This window comes from Prinia subflava, chromosome Z, assembly GCF_021018805.1.
Source record: "Prinia subflava isolate CZ2003 ecotype Zambia chromosome Z, Cam_Psub_1.2, whole genome shotgun sequence".
Lineage (NCBI taxonomy): Eukaryota > Metazoa > Chordata > Aves > Passeriformes > Cisticolidae > Prinia > Prinia subflava.
Window position 1 is genome coordinate 67,221,604 of NC_086283.1, and position 21,373 is coordinate 67,242,976.

Below are 21,373 nucleotides of genomic sequence, written 5' to 3' on the forward strand. Positions count from 1 at the left end.
CTCAATAAAACCATCATCTTTTTGCAGGTTAGCTTCATCTAGGCAGTAAGCACCACTAAGCAAAAGAAAGGACCACAGACATTATTATGCTACATCCAAGCCGCAAGAATGATTATAAAGCAAGATGCTGAAAAGCTATAACAGGAGAAGTCAGTGTAAAGAGAAGAGCACATTTTATCAAGCTATGCCACATATTTTGTGGAAGCCTGATATCTACATCAAAATGTGACTCACATGACATTTCATCTCTGTCCAGGTGTTTATTCTCCAGACATGGCAGATGTAGGTGGATGAATGGCTACAATTGTAATGTGGATAATTTCTGTATTTGTGTTCATAGTAATATTATGTTATCTATGAGACCAGTATTGATGTTTGCTTTCCTAGTTTACTTCAGAAATAATCCCATTAAAATCAATGAGCATGTTAGTTCAATTCAAGGGAAAGGAATCTGGTGTCATATCAGTTGAGAAGTGTGTATGACAATTCACTTGCACATGAAAGAGGCACCAAGGACATTCAAAGCTGCTACGGCTACCCTAAACAAGCAAGTTAGAATTTTCTGTCTTTTATATGAACTAAAATGAAGGTTTAAATATCTAGACCCTCATGTAGTTATGATGCTCTGCATGATAGTATCTGGGAGTAGGGTACTGGGTACTGGGAGGAGAGGAGATTTGAGGAGAGGAGATTCGAGGAGAGGAGAAGAACATAAACAGTCTTAAATTTGGGCATTGTTTAAAGTGGGCTGAAAATATTGAAATATTTATGTGGCTTTTATTCTGTATATGCACAAAGGACTTCTCATTCTGAGTCAAGAGAATGAGATGTTGAGTCCTATGAAAAATGAGACAGTGTTCTGCTACCAATGTTTGCAACTTTGTGTTCTGAGTGCAAAGCAGATTTAGAGTGTTACCAGCCAGAAGGGTAATGTTTTGTTCCTGCATTATAATAATATAAGCACCTATGAACAGCAGAACAGTGTTGCCAATTCTTGAGATGTAACTTATGGTGCCAAAAGTGAGAAACTTGACCTTTATTTAGGAAAATGTATAAACCTTATTTTTATAAAAATGTTCTTGAAAACAGATGGACAAACATAGATGAACATATTCAGATGTCTTTCAAGCTGTATACAATGAAACATCATATAACTATATGATAAATTAAGGATTAATAATTTGTCCAATGAATAAATTTCTTCTTTGGATTTATTTTTTATGGTGGATGTTTCCAGTGCATAGAGTATGAAGCTGAGTAACTTAATTATTTTATACATTTTTATTTTAATATGTCTCTGTTTCTATCACATTTCTTTACCTGGCATAGTTCCATACTCAGTGTTTGTTTCAGAACACATAGTTTGGCTTCAGTCAGTCCTGAAAATCTTTCTGCATGTGTTTAAATTTGAGACATAAGTACATGTATTGTTACCAAGTGTGGAGATAATATTTGGTATGAGTAAAGAGAAAAGGAGATGTATATTGCCTACCACTTATCTAACAAAATGGCTTATGCCTCAAACATAAACTAGTCATTCAAACTGTGGGAGTCAGAACCTCACAATCACTCAAAGTCGAATTTTGATGGAGTCAGTATCTCCCTCTGGGATATACAATACTCTATTTGTAATGCTTTGCACTTCCACTATTTCTACTTTCACATAAATCTTTTTTGGATACTGTTTATGTTTTGGGTTTCAGATATTTTAGTATGTCTGTAACTTTTCATTTGCACCACATGCTTTTCCAGGGGAATATAATTGATCTATTCCCCTTTGCAATATTCCGTATTTTATATTCACTTTAGCTGCCTGCCTTTCTTCCTCCACCCCAATAAATTCTTTATTGCAGATTTTTTTTTCTCAAAGCGTCCAGATTTATTGTTTCTGCTTTAAAAAAAATGTGTAAAACGATAATTGGTAAAGGCTTTACTGCTTTCAGTTTACAGTATTACTAACTAGAATGACATTCATTTTGCTGATAAATGTGAGGTAAACTAGAAATTTAGAATAAAGAAGAGGGTTGTGGGTTTTTTTTTGTTGTTTTGTTTTTGTTTGTTTGTTTGTTGTTATTGTTGTTGCTGTTGGGCTTTTTTGAGAAAAGTATTTTTAAATGCCCTACACCATAACTTGTCAATGAAGAATTTTTAGCAGCCAGGGCTTTTACCTGTAGAGAATACATGGTTCAGGGTAAGAGGTCAAGGACAAAGACCTCCCTCAGCTGTCAATATTAAGGCAATTGATCTTCTCCTTTTATTTAATCTCATCAGCCCTTCCTTTCCTCTCCTTTCTCTCTGTCTTTTTTCCCTTCCCCCATTCTACTCAGGGAAACTAAATGTTCCTGCTGCCAGCAGAGCTTAGCGTAAGTGTAATATTACATGAATCAAAGGCCCTTTAGGCCATGATATAGACTGGTAATTTATTACTGAAGAACAGAGGCTTTTTTGAAATTTCCTTTAGTTCAGGCAGATCACTATGAATTAACTAGGCAAGAGGGCAGCAGGTGCTCTCATTAAATTTACAGTCACTGCCAGCAGACAGGGAAGCATTTAAAAAAAGAGTATGCAGCTGTGCTGACACGTGTAATTGCAACCATCCACAGACTCACAAGATGTGTGGGGGTAGCCACAGACTTTTGGTCACTGTGCTCGGTCTGTGCTGGCATACAAGGACCAGTGCACATTGTGCTTATGATTAAGTCCCTAAAACGGCAAATTGCTTTTACTAGACCTCCAAATGTTGTGTGAGAAACAAATTAACTACTGGCAGGGCTGGGTTTAGTCAAACCTCCCAGCTGAAGTGACCTTGAACTTCAGAGAAGTTCATAGCCTGATTACAGCTTTGTGGTTTTGGCATTACTCCACTTACTCTTTGTAAAATAACAGCTTCAACAGATCTCCCCTTGATCTATGTTCTTGGCTCAGTTCCTTCAGCCATCAGATTGCATTTTGTGTATAACTGGTATTTGAAACTAATGAAATGACATTTTTTGCAGAACCAAACCTATATTTTCCTTAAAAGAAAGGAAATTCCATGCAAAGCTGGCCACTCTTTGTTTTCCTTTTTAATTGCTTATTACAAAAAAATAGTATAGAAATGCTTATTTTGCACCCCAAACATTCCTTGGGGAAATGCTAAAAAAGTAAACTCTTGGCATTGATCCAGAGCCCCTTTGAGTCAAGACTTCCATTGATTTCACTAAGGTTTTACATCTGGCTTTTAAAACCTAGTTTTAGCATTAGACATATGTTTTGTTTTCATTACGACTTTTCATGGAAGTTTCACACACATGTCTAAGGTTCTACACTAACCAGATTCTTATGCCTTGTTATCTAAGTTCAAAACAATCCTCAAATGCAAATATACTGGAGTCAATGCTCTGTATTCCAGACATATTGTACTTTGTCTATAGCTGTGCATCATATGGCATTTGTATACTGCATGCTTTTATTAAAAATGTGACTATTTTTTTCCCTAAGTTTATTTTCAAAATATTTTAATTAATAAAAATCTGAAAAAGTTAGTTTGATTGATTAGAAAATTAGAGAGGTCTAAATTATGTAATTCACCATATATAACCAAAAAGAGGTTGGATTTTTCATTAGTAGAAAATTTGACTTTTGATTTTCTCTCTCCTTCCTTCTTCCTTTCTAGTTTCCTTTCTAGAGTGCATAAGCCAAAGAATATGGCACCATTCTTTAATAATTTTCTATATGTAAACTTCTTTTCAGGATTATGTCACCAAATACCTCTGTATACAGTCTTCTACACAAGGTTTGAAGAAGTTTCTTCTGTCTTGTCTTGCATTTAGTTTCCCCGCATTCATAAAATAGTCTGATGCTACAAAGCTATGAACAAATTACACCACTTTTAATAGAGCCATTTATCTGCTTTAGAGGAGATTAGCATGCAATCCCTAGAGACATTTCTCAGCTAATAAGAATAAAATGAATGCTACTTGAGCACCTGTAATCAAATTACTTTTTATTCCCTAAATCCTTGACAGACTCTGCAAATCTTATCGTTTCCTAGGTGGGCTTTTTACAGACCTTGGTAGCGTACTGCTGGGATTTTTCTTTTCTATTCCCTCACATTTTGCCTACTCACCATTTCTTGAGAGAAAAGTGCACCAACCAACCAACCAACCAACCAACCAACCAACCAACCAACCAGAAGACTCTTCTCAGGATGAAAATCCCAGCATTTTGGAGGGATGAAGACCCTACCAGCCATTCCTCTAAGATGTCACAACCCAGTCTGAAGCGCTGGTGGAACGAGGGCCAAATCATTTTATATCTTGTTGAGGAATGCTGCTACTTCAGACTTGATTGTTCCCAGACAGCTGTCACAGCAAGACTACTGCACCTACAAAAATGAAAACAAAACCACAAACAAACCAACCCAACCAAAAAAAAAGGCTAAAATAAGGAAGGAAAAAAAAAATCCCATTTGGGCATAGTAAAGTTTGTCACAGTTCAAATGAAAAACAATGTGTAAAACCAATTCTGTTCAATATAAATTGTTTTTCCAGAATAATATTGGGCTTAAATTTAGTCTGATGTTTTCAGACAGAATTCAGTAGTTTTAACTCAAAGTACTTCAAATAGTTATTCTGACCTTGTTATATGTATATTTAAAAATTAAATAACGCTTCTTTGTATAGCTCTGATGAACTATTCTATTATCTCCACAGGAGGAGGATTAGTTTTGTGTCATGATCTCAAAATGACCTAGCTATGATACATAGATCCATTTTTGCAGACTAGAAAACAGAAGTTATATTTTTGCACAACGTTCATGGGTTCTTGAAGCTGGAAGCCTGTTTGTGTTTATTCTTGTCCCTCTGAAAATGAATTATTTTAATTAATTTTCTATGTCTTTAATTAACATTATTACCAACAAATTTGCTAAGTTACCAGGAAGAAACCCAATGGAATATACACAGAATACCGCTAGATTAAAAAAAAAAAAAAAAAAGGCAGGTACTAACTGTTGGTTGAAAAGTTACTGTATAAGCAGGTGTTTGTCAGGATGTCTTTTCACGGATTTCAGATCAGACAGGACGCCAGCTTGATATCGAATCTTTTATTCTCATCTCACTCTCTGTAATCTCCCAGCATGGGATTCCCTGGCACTTGTGCTGACACTGTCTTCACAATGTCAATCACACTCGCACTGTAGGTGAAACTGATCAGAAAAATTCAAGTGAAAAGGACTTCTCCAGGCATCTTTGCATTTTATATGCAGAACCTCTCATGGGCTGCTTAGAAGAAAGAGAAAAAGGTTTTTTTTGCTAGGGGTGGGTCTTATAATTAGTTTTGAAGTTATTACACATGAAATCTGAAAAAAATCTACTCCCACTCCCTAGACAGAAGTTACATGCCTCACTTGTCTGGAAAATGATAGTGTAAAGCAGGAATTAATAAATCAGGAACAAGGTGCCTGCATATCATCACAATACCAAAAGCTTTCAGTAGTCTGGTTTTTTTTCCACATCTTAGGCATGCTTTATAGCTCCATTTTTACATGAACTCATTAGATGAAATATCTGATGAAACAGTGGCTGATTTGCCGTTAGAGTTTTTTTTCTTCTTGCAATTATTTGGGTTGGGTGTTTTTTTGGTTTGTTTTTGTTTTTGTTTTTGTTTTTGTTTTTTTACATCTAAGATGTATCCTGTATAGTGAACAGGAGTCAGAGCATATTACCAGCAATGAGCTTATTTACATAATCATGAGTCAATATCTTACTGGCTGTTGAAAACAGATGAGTCCATACTCAGGCCAAAAGCAAAAGAGATCCTAAAATGAGGGCTCTTTTTATGGGAAACTGCAGGAAATCTTTGCTTGGAGTTTTTGACTTTTTTTTCTTTTCTTTTTTTTTTTTTTAAAGGAAATAAAATATTTCCCTTTTTATTTTCCTACATTTTTAGCTAGGTTGAATACAATTTCACATACTCTGGGTACTGCAAGTTCATACAAAACAAAGGGAAAAAAACCTTGACTGGTCTTTGGTATGGTTGAAATAATGATAATAGTTCTTGAACGCAAACGCTCAGTCCTAGAAAGTCCTTTAATGATTTAATGATGTAATAGTGGTCTATGAACATCAAAATATATGAACCTGTTATTAATTCTTGGAAGTTTATTTTACACAATTTAATTGGAGCTTAAATGTCCTGTGGTATTGAAAACATAGTGCAAATTTATGCAGGAATAGAAGTTTCATCAAAATCTGGCAATTTTTTTCACTGCTGTTAGGTGAAGCTCTGCAGTGGAAAAACCCAATATGTTTCCATCTATGTCTTTACAGTGTTCAGAAATTTCATTTTACTGATACAGAGGTTTCCTTTATAACAGAAACAAAAGCCATTTGGCATAAACCTTAACTAATTATTGTCAAATGCAAGAACCTGCACCTAAACCTGTATTTTTACATGCCTGCTTAAACAGAACATGCATCTTTACAAATTTTACATAAGATGCATGGTATTTACGGCATCTTTACTGAAGATCTTATCATTTGGGCATGCATGTATCCAAAGAAATATCTGGTTACCATCAATTCTTTTAATTTAACAGACATCACTGTGACATTTGATTTCAATGATTAGCTCTCTAGATGCTTGATGTTGAAGTGACAAAGATATTATTTATCAAAAGCACACATTATTTCCTGAAAGCCGTACCCTTCCCATTATATTTATTGTACAGATGGCTTAATTAAAATTTTTTAAAGTATCAATTTTTATGTTCTCTGTCCTCTCTTCCTCTGTGAAAATGAATATTATGCTCTCATGCCTTTTTTTTTCAGGGTTTTGCTGAGGACAGTAAAACAGAATAGACCACCATTAATGAACTGCATTGTATGTAAGTCAACCAAGGGAATGAACCTCCAGATGTCCTCACATCACTCCGTATCTAGAATAAGTATACTGGCATGCCCTCATGTTCCTATGACCAAGAACTTCTGAATGCAAGGATGCCTGATTGACCTCTAACCAAACTCTGCTCCACTATCAGAAGTCACAGTGTAGCTTCATAATTTTAACTATTTCTACTTACACACACCACTTCTGTCAATTTCTCACTCTCTGTGGCTTTTCACTTTTCACCTCACATTGGTTATTCAAAAAAGGTATATAATTTTGTTTAAATTATTTTGATTTTCAGAGTATTTTACTTAGATCTTTTTTCTCTGTCTCCCCCATCAAACATTTTATTAGTCAAATAATTACACTTATATTTTAACATAGTTCCAAGAAGTTATACAAAAATTTAATTTATTTTTATATTTAAATTATAAGCATAATTTAAAGTTTTAAGAGGACCAAGTATGCTAATCACATATTTTTGGTTGATTCTTGTGTATCGTTTTAAATGCAGAAGAGTTTCAAAACATTTTTTTTCTGGTTGTGCCAGGTTCCCTCATAATCACCTTTATAATCTGTGAAATGCAATCAGACAAGAAAAAGGAGGCTTATCTTTTAAGTTGAGAAAACTTGAGAAAATACAATTATATTTTAAAAAACCAAACAAGTAAAGCAGTGGTTGACACAATGTTCATTCTGTGGAATATTAAATACCTGAGATGTACCAAATTCTAGTTGTTTTCTTTAGAACATATTTTCAATAGATGATTTATGTCATGATCTCCTTCTAATAAAAATAACCATGTTAAATTCAAATTCTCAGGTTTTTAAGTTAGTGTAGGGAACTAAGTATCTATCTAAAATTAAAATCATTAAGTCATCTCTACTTTTGTAGACCTAATGTTGTATTCTTCTGATATTATTATTCCTGTGAAATTTTAGAAGTCTTGTTGTAATGCCTTATATCAAGGGACTCTGAAAAAAAGGAAAGGTGGTTTCTTATTTTTCAGTAGAGCTTCAGCTGAAACTGCCTAACAAATGGAAACAACAGTCAAGTTTATGTTTTCTTAATCTTGATCCATGATGAGAAAAATTTGAATGACTGTTTATTGCTGTGCTATGTCTCTGATACACAAAATTCTTGAAAACATTCTGAGCCTTACCTAGTGGGTGTTCTGGTTGGTAAACGTTGAGGACTTCACCTCTACACAGTGCTTGAACAGGGCACAGATTTGGTGTGAACAGCGAGATAACTTCTCTCAGTGATGACCACTGAGTAGGGGACACTTCTGAGCACTCACAGTTTGAGTGAAGGCCATCTGTGTGTCAGTGAAACATGTTGAATCTTATCCAACACATGCATAAATGTGTGATGAAAGCTATCCAAGCATATTTTAGCCTGCATTTGATAAAAATATATTGCTAAGTAATTCTTTCTGAGAAAGCAGATATTTTCCTTGGGAATTTGAAAGGCTACTGTACTGTAAGTTGATATATTGCATAAAGCACTCAATGGGCATTGCAGGTGGGGTAAGGATAACTCCTCTTGTGGCAGGAGATTGTTTTGCCTCTAGTTCTGATAAAGCGATGATGTTCCAAAGGACTTCTTATACCTGTTTCTTGTCTTTCGTTAGGTCGTGAAAAATTCTATGCAACTTGGGAATCGCTCTCCATCCAAGTACCAGTTCCTACCATGTATTTTTGCTGGATAAATGCAGGTATGGGTTTGCACAAATACATATGTTTTATCAGGAGTGATATGCTCTTCGCAAGACATTTTCTTTTAAGCCTACTGATGTGGCCAGAAAGAAATAGTTTTTTGAGTTCATTCCGATATATGGATTGTAATTCTAAAAATCTTTCTCTCACTCTCTTACCAACTCTCTTTCACTCCCTCTCCCCTTACCTGTATTTTTGATTTTGTTAGTCCTTCCAGCTCAGCCATTTGCACTGTTTCTGTAGATAGATGAGAGTCTCACACATCTGACAAATGGGCCAGGCCAGGTTATCAAAGCCTGCTATGGCTTCAATAAAAACTCAGAAAGTTCAAGTCTTACTTTGGCAGAATTAGTTGGTGTGATACCATGGCAGGGTGATGTGACTATTTATCTGGGTCTTTTAAACATCCTTACACATGAATTTGAATTGCTTCCTAGTTTCTAGTGTCTTTGATCATATTTGGCCCATCTAAAGGACCTGTGGGATTCCAGCTACAGACTTCTACTCCAGAATGGATTTGGCATCTCTTCTGAGTATCTCTGTTCCCACTGAAGTACCTCTATCACTCTGTTACACACACACACATATGGCACTCTTTTGTACACACATTTCATCCTAATAGCATCTGTGCATTGAGGAACCAAATGCAGTTTTCCTCCTATGGTCTCGGCCTATTCTGATAGAATGATAGAAGTGATGCCTTTATCATAAATGTCCTGTATTTTTTATAAAGCTAGAAAGTAAATCTTGACGGTTTATTTCCCCTCAAATTATTTCTAGCCCCTACATTGAAGGCAACACCCACTTGCTTTGATTAATGCTCTTTATCAGACTAAAGATCCTTTATTCTTGCTCAGCTGCCATATTTCTGGGCTGCAAAACTGTTCTTCAGTCAGCTATGTGCATAAAAGCACAGAAGATAGGACTTGAATACTAGTCCATTCTGTCATGACAGGACAAACCATACAAACCTGTTTCAAAAACTCTCTGGTGATGAGTATTTGACTATCTCCTCAGGCAATCTGTTGTAGTCCTTAACTTTCCTTATCCTTGGGAAATTTTTCCTAAACTATTTTTTTCTCCCTCAAGTGATTTAAGTGCTTTGCCTCTTGCTCTAACTGCCATTGATGTGGAGAACAAGGTATTCGCCTCTTCCTTTGTCTACTTTTTTCTAATGTATTTGAACACTGCTATCACATTCCCCTATCAATTTTATCTTTGAGATATGCAATGACAGTTCTTTTAATCCTTCCCCATGGATCATGTTTTCTAGACATCTGATTATTTTCAGTTTCTCTCCTCTGGCCTTTTCAACTATTTTTCTTTTAAGACCTTCTTTGGTATTTTCTTTCTTCCACATGCCACCATCCTGCTCCTGACTCCCACATATATACATCCTTGTATGAGGAGGCTGAAGGAACTGAGCAATTGAGAAGTGATTGCTGTCTTCAGTGATCTAACTCTATGTAGAGAAGACAAATTCTTCTAAGGTGCATAGTGAGGGGATGAGAGACGAAGGCCACAGATTGAACTGATGGAAGTTTTAATGGAATATCTAGAGTTGGAATGGTAAAGAATTGAAACAGGAAGCCTGAGAGGCTGTGAATTCTCTATTCTTGAAAATTTCCAAACTACTCTGATCAGGAATTTTAACAATCTGACCTAGATTGGAAGGTACTGCTGCTTTGATTGGAAGGTGTGACCAGATGGCCTTGAGTGATCCTTTCCAGCCTAAATGATTCTGTGAATCTTTGTTACCTAAAATGGATCATATTATGCTGTTCTTCAGTAATGTCCATTGTCTTGGGTTATGTAACCAAAAAAATGTGTATTCTATTTCATCTGTACAAAGCAGTTGTGATATAGTTTCTTTCTTCTTTATCTCTTGTAACTCCAGGGGAGAGGACGGTGGATGCCTTCTGATAACAGGCCAGCTGTTAAAACCAGGTGGGGCAGTGTTCCTTATCTCTTCCATCACTGTCCACCCTCCAGGGGACATCTTCTGTTAATGGGCCATTAAGGCTCACCAGTGACATGACACATTACACCATCCCATTGTGAGATGCTGCACCCAGTGGGGAGGAGCCAACCATTCCTACCCAGATGAAAATGGGGACACAGGGACCCCAGGCATCCTCTTTTCCACTGGATTCTCAGAGGAAGACCGGACTCATCTCACCACCACTGAACCTGTCTACAGCATCACCTCTACTTCAACAGAGCCACATCTGTCACTCCAGGAGGGCGTATCTGGACTGCTTCCAACACCCTGACAACAGGGTGTCAGGTATATTCCTGACTCCATCAGTGTGGCAGTGTGTTAATTTAATCGGTTAGGCTTTCTATACTTTTGTACTTGTTGGGTTCCCTGTATCCCACCCCTCGATTGTTCCTTTGTTTAACTCACATGACTCCGGCACCTGCCATGCGACACACACGGTTAGCTGCCTGTCATTTCTCCCGCCTTTGTAAATCCCTCCTATTTTTCCCCTGATTAGTCCAAGCGATGTTCTATTACACCCGTATCCCCTGGCAACCTGCCCCGGTTGGCTAGCAGTGGTTGGCCACCCCCTTTGTCCCCCCTCCAAATCCTTTGGACAAAAACCCCCCGCACCCCTCGCCCCCCGAGCAGTTTCGGGCTGAGGAGGTGTTTGCAATAAACCCTCTGTTCGTCTGAAATTGTCTCCTCCTTTCTTTCCACTGCCCGTCGAATCTCCATCGCTCGCATAAGCCTCTGCCAGGCAAAGAACCCACGGGAGTCAGTACTGCTTGCGAGCTTGCAGACTGACCCCATACCACTCTGTCGCTGTGTCTGGGCCAGCGGTGACAGAGCCCGTTGGCTCTCTGTGAGCACACCGACGGAGGTGTGGTGCCCAACGTGGGGCACTGGAAAGGGGCTTTCAGCGCCTTTACGGAGCCCACGGGCAGGATTGGTGCGTCTCAGCAAGGAGCTGAGCTCACCTGAAATAATCCCTGGATGTCACATCGGCCTGGGTTTGAGCGCCCTCCGCGAGGGATCGCTCCCCGGGGAAGAGGAGGGCAGCCGTCTCCGCCGCGTCCCCGAAGACGGTCCTTCTCCGGCAGTGGATCTTCTGGAGCAGCTTTGGAGCACCACGCCAGGGGTTCGTAAGTAAGCAGACCCCCCTAGTCCGCGGGGCGGGTCAGTGGGAACGGCGTTTCCCTTTCTGGCAGCCTGTGGGGGACAGCACCCCCCTGGCTGAGGTCGCGCGGCCCCCGGGATTTGGGTTTTTTGGCCCCTGTCCTGGGCTCATCCCCCCCCTGGTGTTTTTCCGTTCCCTCGGTTTGATTTAAAGCTTTTATTTTTGTGTGCAAGCGCGAGCTCGCACAGCGCGGCTGCCGGCAGGCGCGGGTTTTCGCCGGCCAGCCAGTTTCGGTTTCGCCGCGTGCACTGGCTTTTTGCAGAGCGGACGGGCGCGTGAAACAGCGGTTTTAAAAGCGCGGCGGCGGGTTTTTTTTCGTTGCGTCTTTCGTTTGCTAGCTCCAGAAATCACGCAGGCAGAATGGGTGCTTCTCTGTCTGCTTCCCAGAAAGGAGTGTTTTACAGTTGTGTTGCGTTATTAGAAGTTAATAAAGTTAAGTTCTCTAAGGATTGTTTAAAAAAGCTGGTCCAATGGCTTTTCCTGCACTACCCGACGGCGTCCCCGCCGATGGTACACAGCCCCCGGTTTTGGGAGCTGGCGGAAAAGAAACTGTTACAATTAGGTAACGCCGGGGAAAAGAACACACAGAAATTAGCCTTTTTAATTTTGCAATTAAAGACGGCAGCGACGAAAAAGGGAGTGCAGAAAAGCTCTCAGGAACCCCAGCTAGCCCCGGTTTCCCTTCAACCCAATCCCAGCCCCTCTGCCCCGAGAAAGGGGATTTTGAGGAAAGCAGCGACTCAGAGAGTTGTCAGCCCAGACTCTCCGAAAAATTCCCGGCCCCCGAGCCCCAGTAGCCTGGGACAGACTGCTGGGGACCCCTCGGAAGGCTCCGGCCAAGCTGACCGAGGACCTTTCCTTCCCCCTTCTTCCCCGAATTTCAAACCCAAGGTTCAGTTTAATTTAAATGCGTCACACTGGCCACAAAATGGCGGCAGTGACCCACCTAATGGCGCCCACTCCTCCACGTTGCCGCCACCCTTCCCCCATCCCCTGAACCCCTTTCTTCCCTCCAACCCCTTCCTTCCCTCAGCTCCTCCCTCTGCCCCTCCCATAACCCCTCCCCAGACCCCTCCCTCCTCCCCAAAGGTCCCGCCCACTCGCCCTGCCCCTCGACACGCCCCTGAGGCGGGGCCGAGTCCCTCTCCCCGCCCCGGAAGGACGCCATCTTGCCGGCAATTTTCCCACGCCCTCTCTTCTGGTTCCCACGGTTGGGAACCAGAAGAAATGAGCGAGGGTGAGCCAGAGGTCACTCTCTCTGCTGTGCCTGTCACCTACCGCAGAACACGTGGTGGTGACACACCAAAACCCAATTGGCATGCTTTTTCCCAAAGCATCATTCGGGATTTATGCAAGGCGCACAAGGAATATGGCAGGGAGAGTCCCTACTTCTGTGGCCTCCTCACTGCTGATCTCGCAGGTGTCCATGTTGTTCCAGCAGATCTCTGGCAGCTTTTCTCTTGCCTGATGAATGGCACAGAGTTTAAGCTCTGGGATGCAACATTTAAACAGGCCCTGCGAGAAGCAATGCCTCAGTTGCCCTTTCCAGCCATCGATGAAGAGGGCAATCCCCTCTCTCTTGAGTTACTTGCTGGTGAAGGTTCCTATGTTTCCCCTGAGTCCCAGGCAGCCCTAATACCCTCCGCAGTCCTTTCAATTATAAAAAATATAGCCTGCAAGGCTTTCTTTTGTTTGCAGCCAGACGCACCATCACCACCCTATACCACCATTAGGCAGGGACCTTCTGAATCATTTGTTGCCTTTGTAGAGCGGCTCACCAGAGCAGTGGAAGTTCAAGTTAAAACAGAAAGTGCACAGGAAGGTATTATAGGGGAGCTTGTTTTCGTTAATGCTAACGACCTGTGTAAACAGGCAATTTTGAGTCTTCCCCCAGATCCGCCCCGCACTCTCCAGTCCATGCTCCAGGTGTGCCAGATGAAGGTGCCCTTCCTTTCCCGGAGGAACCCACCACCACCCTCCCAGGCAACCTTTCCGCCCAAGGCTGTGCGTGCTGCAGAATCATCCCAACAGCCTCGACATCGTCCGCCTCGGTGGCGACCCTCCTTCGGCAATTGCCCTGGTCGCTGCTTCTTCTGCAAGGAGGAAGGACACTGGACTGCCAACTGCCCTAAGAAACCTTTACTACAGCGGACTCAAAATACATCTCCAGGAACACCGGTGCCTTCCCAGGCACAGCAAAAAAACTGAAAGGGGAGCGCGAGTCCACCCAGCGCGACGACCCCAATCGGGTGGACGGGGCAGGGAACTCCAAAGGGGGTCAATTGGATGGACATTCTACACCAGACTCAAGAACACCTGAACATGATATAGCAAAACCTATTCTCACCACCTCTTCCTTTTTTGAACCCTACAGGTTGCATCTCACCAGACCATTGTACCTGACGGATAGGGACTTCCATTTTGTGACCATAGACCCAAAGAAGTTACATCAGTGGCCAATGACCGGCGAAGGTAAGTTCATCGTCGTCGGTGATTGCAAATACACTCCGCAGTAGATTGAGGTAGTCCCGGGGACACTTCACAATAACCCCAGGGCCCTCATTCTCTGGCTGCGCTGCACTCATCCGCCCACATTTTTACCCGAGGGCCAGGTCATCGCACAAGCAATTCCTTATGGTGACCCAGAACATCTTACCTTTACTGTAAATGCTGTACATCACATTTCCACCCGTAAGCCCTTGGTGCGATGTACACTCACTGTGGGAGATGAGTCAATAGATAAAGATCTGCTTTTTCCCACAGAGGCAGATGTGACGATTATTCCGACTGCGGAATGGCCGTCGCACTGGCCCCTGGAGGACGTGGATGGGCAGATCCAAGGTGTAGGAGGGTTCCAATCCGCAAAACAGTCGAAAAACGTGGTAAAAATTATGGGGCCAAAAGGACAATTGGCTGCCATCCGTCCTTTTGTTTTAGATTACAAGGAACCCCTGCTTGGAAGAGACCTGATGGCTCAGTGGGGGGTCACAATTGAAATTCCCGACCCCTCGCAAAATTTTCAGGCAGCGGCTGCTGAGAAGCGCCCGACCCTCAAACTGAATTGGACGACAGATAAACCAGTCTGGGTTGAGCAGTGGCCGCTAACAAAAGAGAAATTACAGGCGCTTGAGGAGCTCGTGGAGGAGCAATTAGCTAAAGGTCACATCGTGGAGACCAATTCTCCATGGAACTCGCCCGTTTTTGTCATTCGAAAGAGTGACAAAAAACGATGGCACCTCCTCCGTGACCTCCGCCAAATTAACGAAGTAATTGAAGATATGGGGTCTCTCCAGCCTGGGATGCCTTCCCCAACCATGCTGCCACGAAATTGGAATCTGGCTGTAATTGACATAAAAGATTGCTTTTTCCAAATTCCTCTACACCCGGATGATGCCCGCGTTTCGCATTCTCGGTTCCTTCCATCAACCGGGCGGCCCCAAGGAAGAGGTACCACTGGAGGGTGCTCCCACAAGGGTTGAAAACCTCCCCGGTGATGTGTCAGCAGTACGTCTCTTCCTTGCTGTCCCCTGTGCGCGCAGCCATGGAGGGGGTTGTCATCCACCACTATATGGATGACATCCTCGTTTGCGCGCCGACCGAAGATGAACTTACGCGAGCGCTTGACCTTGTAACCAATTCGTTAGTTGCTGCAGGGTTCGAGCTGCAAAAAGATAAGATCCAAATGATGCCACCCTGGAAGTACCTGGGCCTGGAGATTGGTAAGAGGACCATTGTGCCTCAAAAATTGGAAATTCGGACAAATGTCCGTACCCTTGCAGACGCCCATCAGCTTTGCGGTGCCTTGAATTGGGTAAGGCCCTGGCTAGGTCTGACCACCGAGGATCTAGCCCCTCTTTTCAATTTATTGAAAGGGGGAGGGGAGCTCAGTTCTCCTAGGGTGCTTACCGCAGAGGCAAAAGCAGCGTTGGAGAAGGTCCAGCAGGCAATGACATCACGACAGGCACACAGATGCGATCCCGAGCTTCCCTTTCAGTTCATCATTCTGGGTAAGCTGCCACATCTACATGGGATCATTTTTCAATGGGACACGGGTGCAAAAACATCAGCACACAACACCAAGGGCCAAGGCAGAAAGGACCCTCTTCTTATTATAGAGTGGGTCTTTCTCAGCCACCATCGGCCCAAAAGAATGACACAGCCACAAGAGCTTATGGCTGAGCTCGTCCACAAAGCAAGAACGCGGATGAAAGATTTGGCAGGGTGCGACTTCGAATGTATTCACATGCCAATTGGATTGTCAACAGGCCAAATGACCAAACCCATGTTGGAACACCTGCTTCAGGAAAATGAAGCACTTCAATTCGCTCTAGATTCCTTTACGGGCCAAATTTCAATTCATTGGCCGGCCCACAAACTATTTAATTCGGACGTAACATTTAAATTGGCTTTAAAGAGTGTCCAGAGCAGGAAACCTCTCGATGCGATGACAGTTTTTACAGACGCGTCCGGGAGTTCTCATAAGTCAGTGATGACTTGGGAGGACCCTGAAACTCGGCAGTGGGAGGCAGATATTAAAGTAGTTGAGGGTTCACCTCAAATAGCCGAGTTGGCTGCTGTTGTCAGAGCACTTGAGAGATTCTCTGGACCTCTCAATATTGTAACCGACTCCGCATACGTAGCGGGGGTGGTATCTAGAGCAGATCAGGCAATTTTACAAGAGGTGTCCAACACAGCTCTGTATGAGCAGCTCTCGAAATTGGTCAAAATTGTCTCCCACCGAGAGCAACCGTTTTATGTGATGCATACCAGGTCGCACACTGAATTGCCTGGGTTTATTGCTGAGGGTAACAGGAGGGCTGATGCTCTTGCTGCCCCTGTAGCGATAGCCCCGTTGCCTGACGTTTTTGAGCAGGCCAAGCTCAGTCATCAGCTGTTCCACCAGAACGCGCCTAGCTTGGCTAGACGTTTTAACCTCACACGTCAACAAGCTAAGGCGATTGTCGGCTCGTGTCCTTCCTGTCAGTCCCACGCTGTGCCTACCCTGCATGCCGGAGTCAACCCTCGTGGGTTGGAGAGCTGTGAACTCTGGCAGACGGATGTCAACCACATTCCATCCTTTGGGAGACTGAAGTACGTTCACGTCTCCGTCAATACCTTCTCTGGCGCTGTCTATGCCTCTGCGCACGCAGGTGAGAGGGCCCAACATGTTATCCAACACTTTGTCCAGGCTTTCTCATTCATGGGCATCCCCAAGGGAATCAAAACAGACAACGGCCCTGCGTACAAATCCAAGGAATTTGCTGGCTTCCTGCAGCAATGGGGAGTGGAGCACAAGACAGGCATCCCCCACTCCCCCACAGGCCAAGCAATCGTAGAGAGGACACACCAAGAGATCAAGAGGGTCCTTAAACAACAGCAACAGGTATTAAAGGTGGAACCGCCGGCAATCAGATTGGCCCGAGCCCTTTATGTCATCAATTTTCTAAATTGTTCCTTTGAAAATCCCAATCCGCCCATTACCATACACTTTGGGTGCAACAAGGAGTGGCAGTTTGATCCCAAGCCCCCGGTGCTGGTGAGATCGCCTGAGTCAGGGAAGGTGGAGGGTCCGTTTGACCTGGTGACGTGGGGGCGTGGGTACGCCTGTGTCCTCACGCCTACCGGGATCAAATGGATACCTGCCAAATGGGTAAAACCATTCATTAAAAGGAAGAGGGAGCGTGACGACAGCGTCCCGCAGGTGGCTTCGGCGGCATTCCGCCGTCGAAGGCGAGTCTCCTCCAGACCCTCTCTTCCCATCCTGTGGGAATGGGACCATGACCTGTCCTTTACCTATTTCTGTGACCCAAATTAATAATTTTTGGCCCCCCAGTTTTGTTTTTCAGACCCGGACCCAAGATGCTAAGCCTCCCGACCGTGCTCTTTACATTCTTAAAGGTTGGGGTTTATCTGGATGGGCCAGGTCCATTTTAAAAACATGTCTGTTGATTTTGTTTATTATTTTAATTGTCTTGCTTTCGGACTAATCAGGAGATTGTTAATTAAGTTAGTTTTAAGTTCCACATCTACCCCGTCTCCGGCTGCTGCTCGGCTCGCCAAGGTCACGGCTCCTGAAGACGAGCTGAAGGAGCTTGAAAAGGAGATTGAAGAAGAAAGTGACGGCGAAAGCCTCACAGACGATTAGTGGCCAGCTCAACCACCTCGATTCGCCAAATGTTACCTGGACTCTGAGCATCTGCCGGACCCCCCTCACTTCTGTTCTTTTAGTAAAAAGAAAACGGGGAGATGTGGCAGTGTGTTAATTTAATCGGTTAGGCTTTCTATACTTTTGTACTTGTTGGGTTCCCTGTATCCCACCCCTCGGTTGTTCCTTTGTTTAACTCACATGACTCTGTCACCTGTTATGCGGCACACGGTTAGCTGCCTGTCATTTCTCCCGCCTTTGTAAATCCCTCCTATTTTTCCCCTGATTAGTCCAAGCGATGTTCTATTACACCCGTATCCCCTGGCAACCTGCCCCGGTTGGCTGGCAGTGGCTGGCCACCCCCTTTGTCCCCCCTCCAAATCCTTCGGACAAAAACCCCCCGCACCCCTCGCCCCCCGAGCAGTTTCGGGCTGAGGAGGTGTTTGCAATAAACCCTCTGTTCGTCTGAAATTGTCTCCTCCTTTCTTTCCACTGCCCGTCGAATCTCCATCGCTCGCATAAGCCTCTGCCAGGCAAAGAACCCACGGGAGTCAGTACTGCTTGCGAGCTTGCAGACTGACCCCCTAACACTCTGTCGCTGTGTCTGGGCTGGCGGCGACAGAGCCCGTTGGCTCTCTGTGAGCACACCGACGGACATCAGGGTTTTCCAGGACTTTTGTTTGACGGCTTGCTGGCTTTTATTTGTATTACTGCATTTGTATATATTTTTTTAACATTCTTAGTAAAGAACTATTATTCCTATTCCCATTGTTTTTGCCTGAAAGCTCCTAATTGCAAAATTGTAATAATTTGGAGAGAGGGGTTTTTACATTCTCCATTCTAAGGGAAACTCCAGTTTTCCCTGAGAAATGCCTGTCTTTCTAAACCAAGACACCCACAGAGGTAGAATCACAGAGTAACAGAATAGTTAGCATTGGAAGAGACTTCTGGAGATCATCTAGTGGACTTTGTCAGGGTCACTAGGACAGCAAGTCACACAGGAATCGGTCTGGGTGGAATTTGAATTTCTCCAGAGAGGGAGACTCCATGACAACCCTGGGCAATCTATTCCAGTGCTCTGCCAACCTGAACAAAAAGAAGTTCTTTCTCATGCTGACGTGGAAGTTCTTGTGTTTTATTTTATGGACATTACTCCTTGTCCTGTCTCAGCACCAGTGAAAAGGGTCTGGCACCATTCTCTTGGCACCTGCCTTTAAGATATTTGTACGTATTTATCAGATCCCCTCTCAGTCTTCTCCTCTGTGGACTAGACTGGCCCAGCTCTCGCAAGAGAACATCTCTTGTAAGAGAGAGGTTCCAGACCCAACACCAGCTTTGTGGACTCCACTGGACACTCTTCAGTAACTCCTTGTCTTTCTTGATCTGTGGAGGCCAGAACTGAACACAATACTCCAGATCTGACCTCTTGACGTGCTGGCCATGCTACTCCTGATGCATCCCACGACACCATTGGCACTCCTGGCCACAAAGACAAACTGCTTTCTCATGATCAACTCAATTTCCAGATCTCCAAAAACTACTCTAATAGATCAGCCCTGAAGAAGGTGAAGGATTAATTCTGTACTTATAAATTATGGGTCTTATGTAGCTCTAAATAATATTTGCCTTTTTTGTAATTTTATTGACTAAAGTTAATGATTTCACTATAGTTCCCAGACATGCTGGTAGGACTGCTGTCCCAGAGGCTTTGCATCATTCCTCTATTCAGCTGACTCTGAATACTTAACCCTTCTAAAACTTCATTGGCTTTTTGCATCTCACTTTCTTTTTTTCTTCAGTTAATGAGGATTCTTTTAAGTTTGAATCCTGCCCTTCAGAAAGTTTGCAGTACCAACTAGATTTCTTAGTTAAGGATAATTCACCAAACATTTTCCTCATCATTAACAAAACTACCGTTTTACAGTAGCAGAATAAATACTTTTAATACCTCAATAAATAACTCAATGAATACCTCAATCTCTTCTTTAAGGCAGAGAACAAAAAGCTGCTGTCTGAATACAGCTTTCTAATTTTTTTTTATTGACCTTAAGCATTTTCATCTCTGATTTCTTTGAAATCTTTCTATGAGCGTGTTATATGAGATAGAGGTGTTCTTTTTGGCTGGTTTGGTCTTGTCTTTTTTGTTTGTTTATCTGTTTATTTATTTGTTTTAATTGAGGGTGTTGGTTGTTTTTTATTGGTTGGTTGGTTGGTTTTGGTTTGGTTGGTTTTAGTTTTGTCTTTTAATGCTGATTTCTGATGAGGTGGGCAAAGTATCTGGCTGGTCCAACATTTTTTTCCTCAGTACTGAAGCCACTGCAGTATCTGCACTAAAATTTTCTCTGACTTCTTTTACTTTTTTAATTACCCAGTTCTGCCTTTGCCAGTTTACTGTTGTCATTTACACCTTCCACATTTTCTTAATGAACCCAGATGATTCTGCTTCCCTGTGAATCAAGAATGGTAAAACACATCAGAGCTGTATATTAAAATTCCTTATTTTTTCTGATCATTTGGGATTTTTTTTTCATAATTGCCTTGATTTTCTGCCTTTTTGAAATCCTGCAGTACGCTCATGTAAATGTGTTTATCGTTGGGCTATCATGTTCTGCCTTGATCACTACCAGAGCCATTAGGAGGTCTGTATTTTCCCAAAGCTGGGACTTGCTGCTTCTTGAGACACATGTTAATATCTTCTAATTCATTCCTTCTAATCATGTCACTCTTCCTAAAAAATGTCTGTTAGGTCAGTTAAATCACAGCTTTTATCTTAAACTACTTCTTATACATCTTCTTGATTGTTTCCTGATCTGTTTCCACTGGTGCACAGAAATCACAAACATAAAACATTGAGTTCATTCACTGAACTTACTTCCTTTATGTGATGCTGTAATGAATAACATTATCCTTCCTGCTTTTAAGGGACTTTGTCCAGAATGTTGCAGTTTCTCCTAATCAGTCAGTCACAGCTGAAGAGATTCTTCTGTCAAACTAGTGAATGTCATGCAATATGTGTAAACCCCTTTCTTGCCATAGAAACTACCCTCAAACAATGACTTATGGACCATCTTCCCAAAGTCAAGGAAACTAAAACGCTCCTGGTGAACCATCTGTAGAACTCTGCTTTCATCTGTAGGATGAATCTGTCCTGGTTTGATCCTTTGACCCTTGATAGAAGGATTAATGAAAATGCCGTCTGAACCTCTGACTTCTTCACCCTTGCTCTGAGCCTCATTGTCACTTTTGATCCATTTAGAGGCATTCATAGCAGTATTGTTAGCATTCAGGTCTTTTGTTAAATCACATTCACTTCAATAGTGTATGCTATTGGGTAACCATTTTGGAGAGTTTTTCTAAGAATTTGTCATTAGTCTCTGCACAATAATTATCTGTCCATGAGGACACTGCAAAATCTTTTTACACACCAACATTATTGTAAAGTATTTTTTTTGTCTGCATTATTTAATGGTTTGTTAAT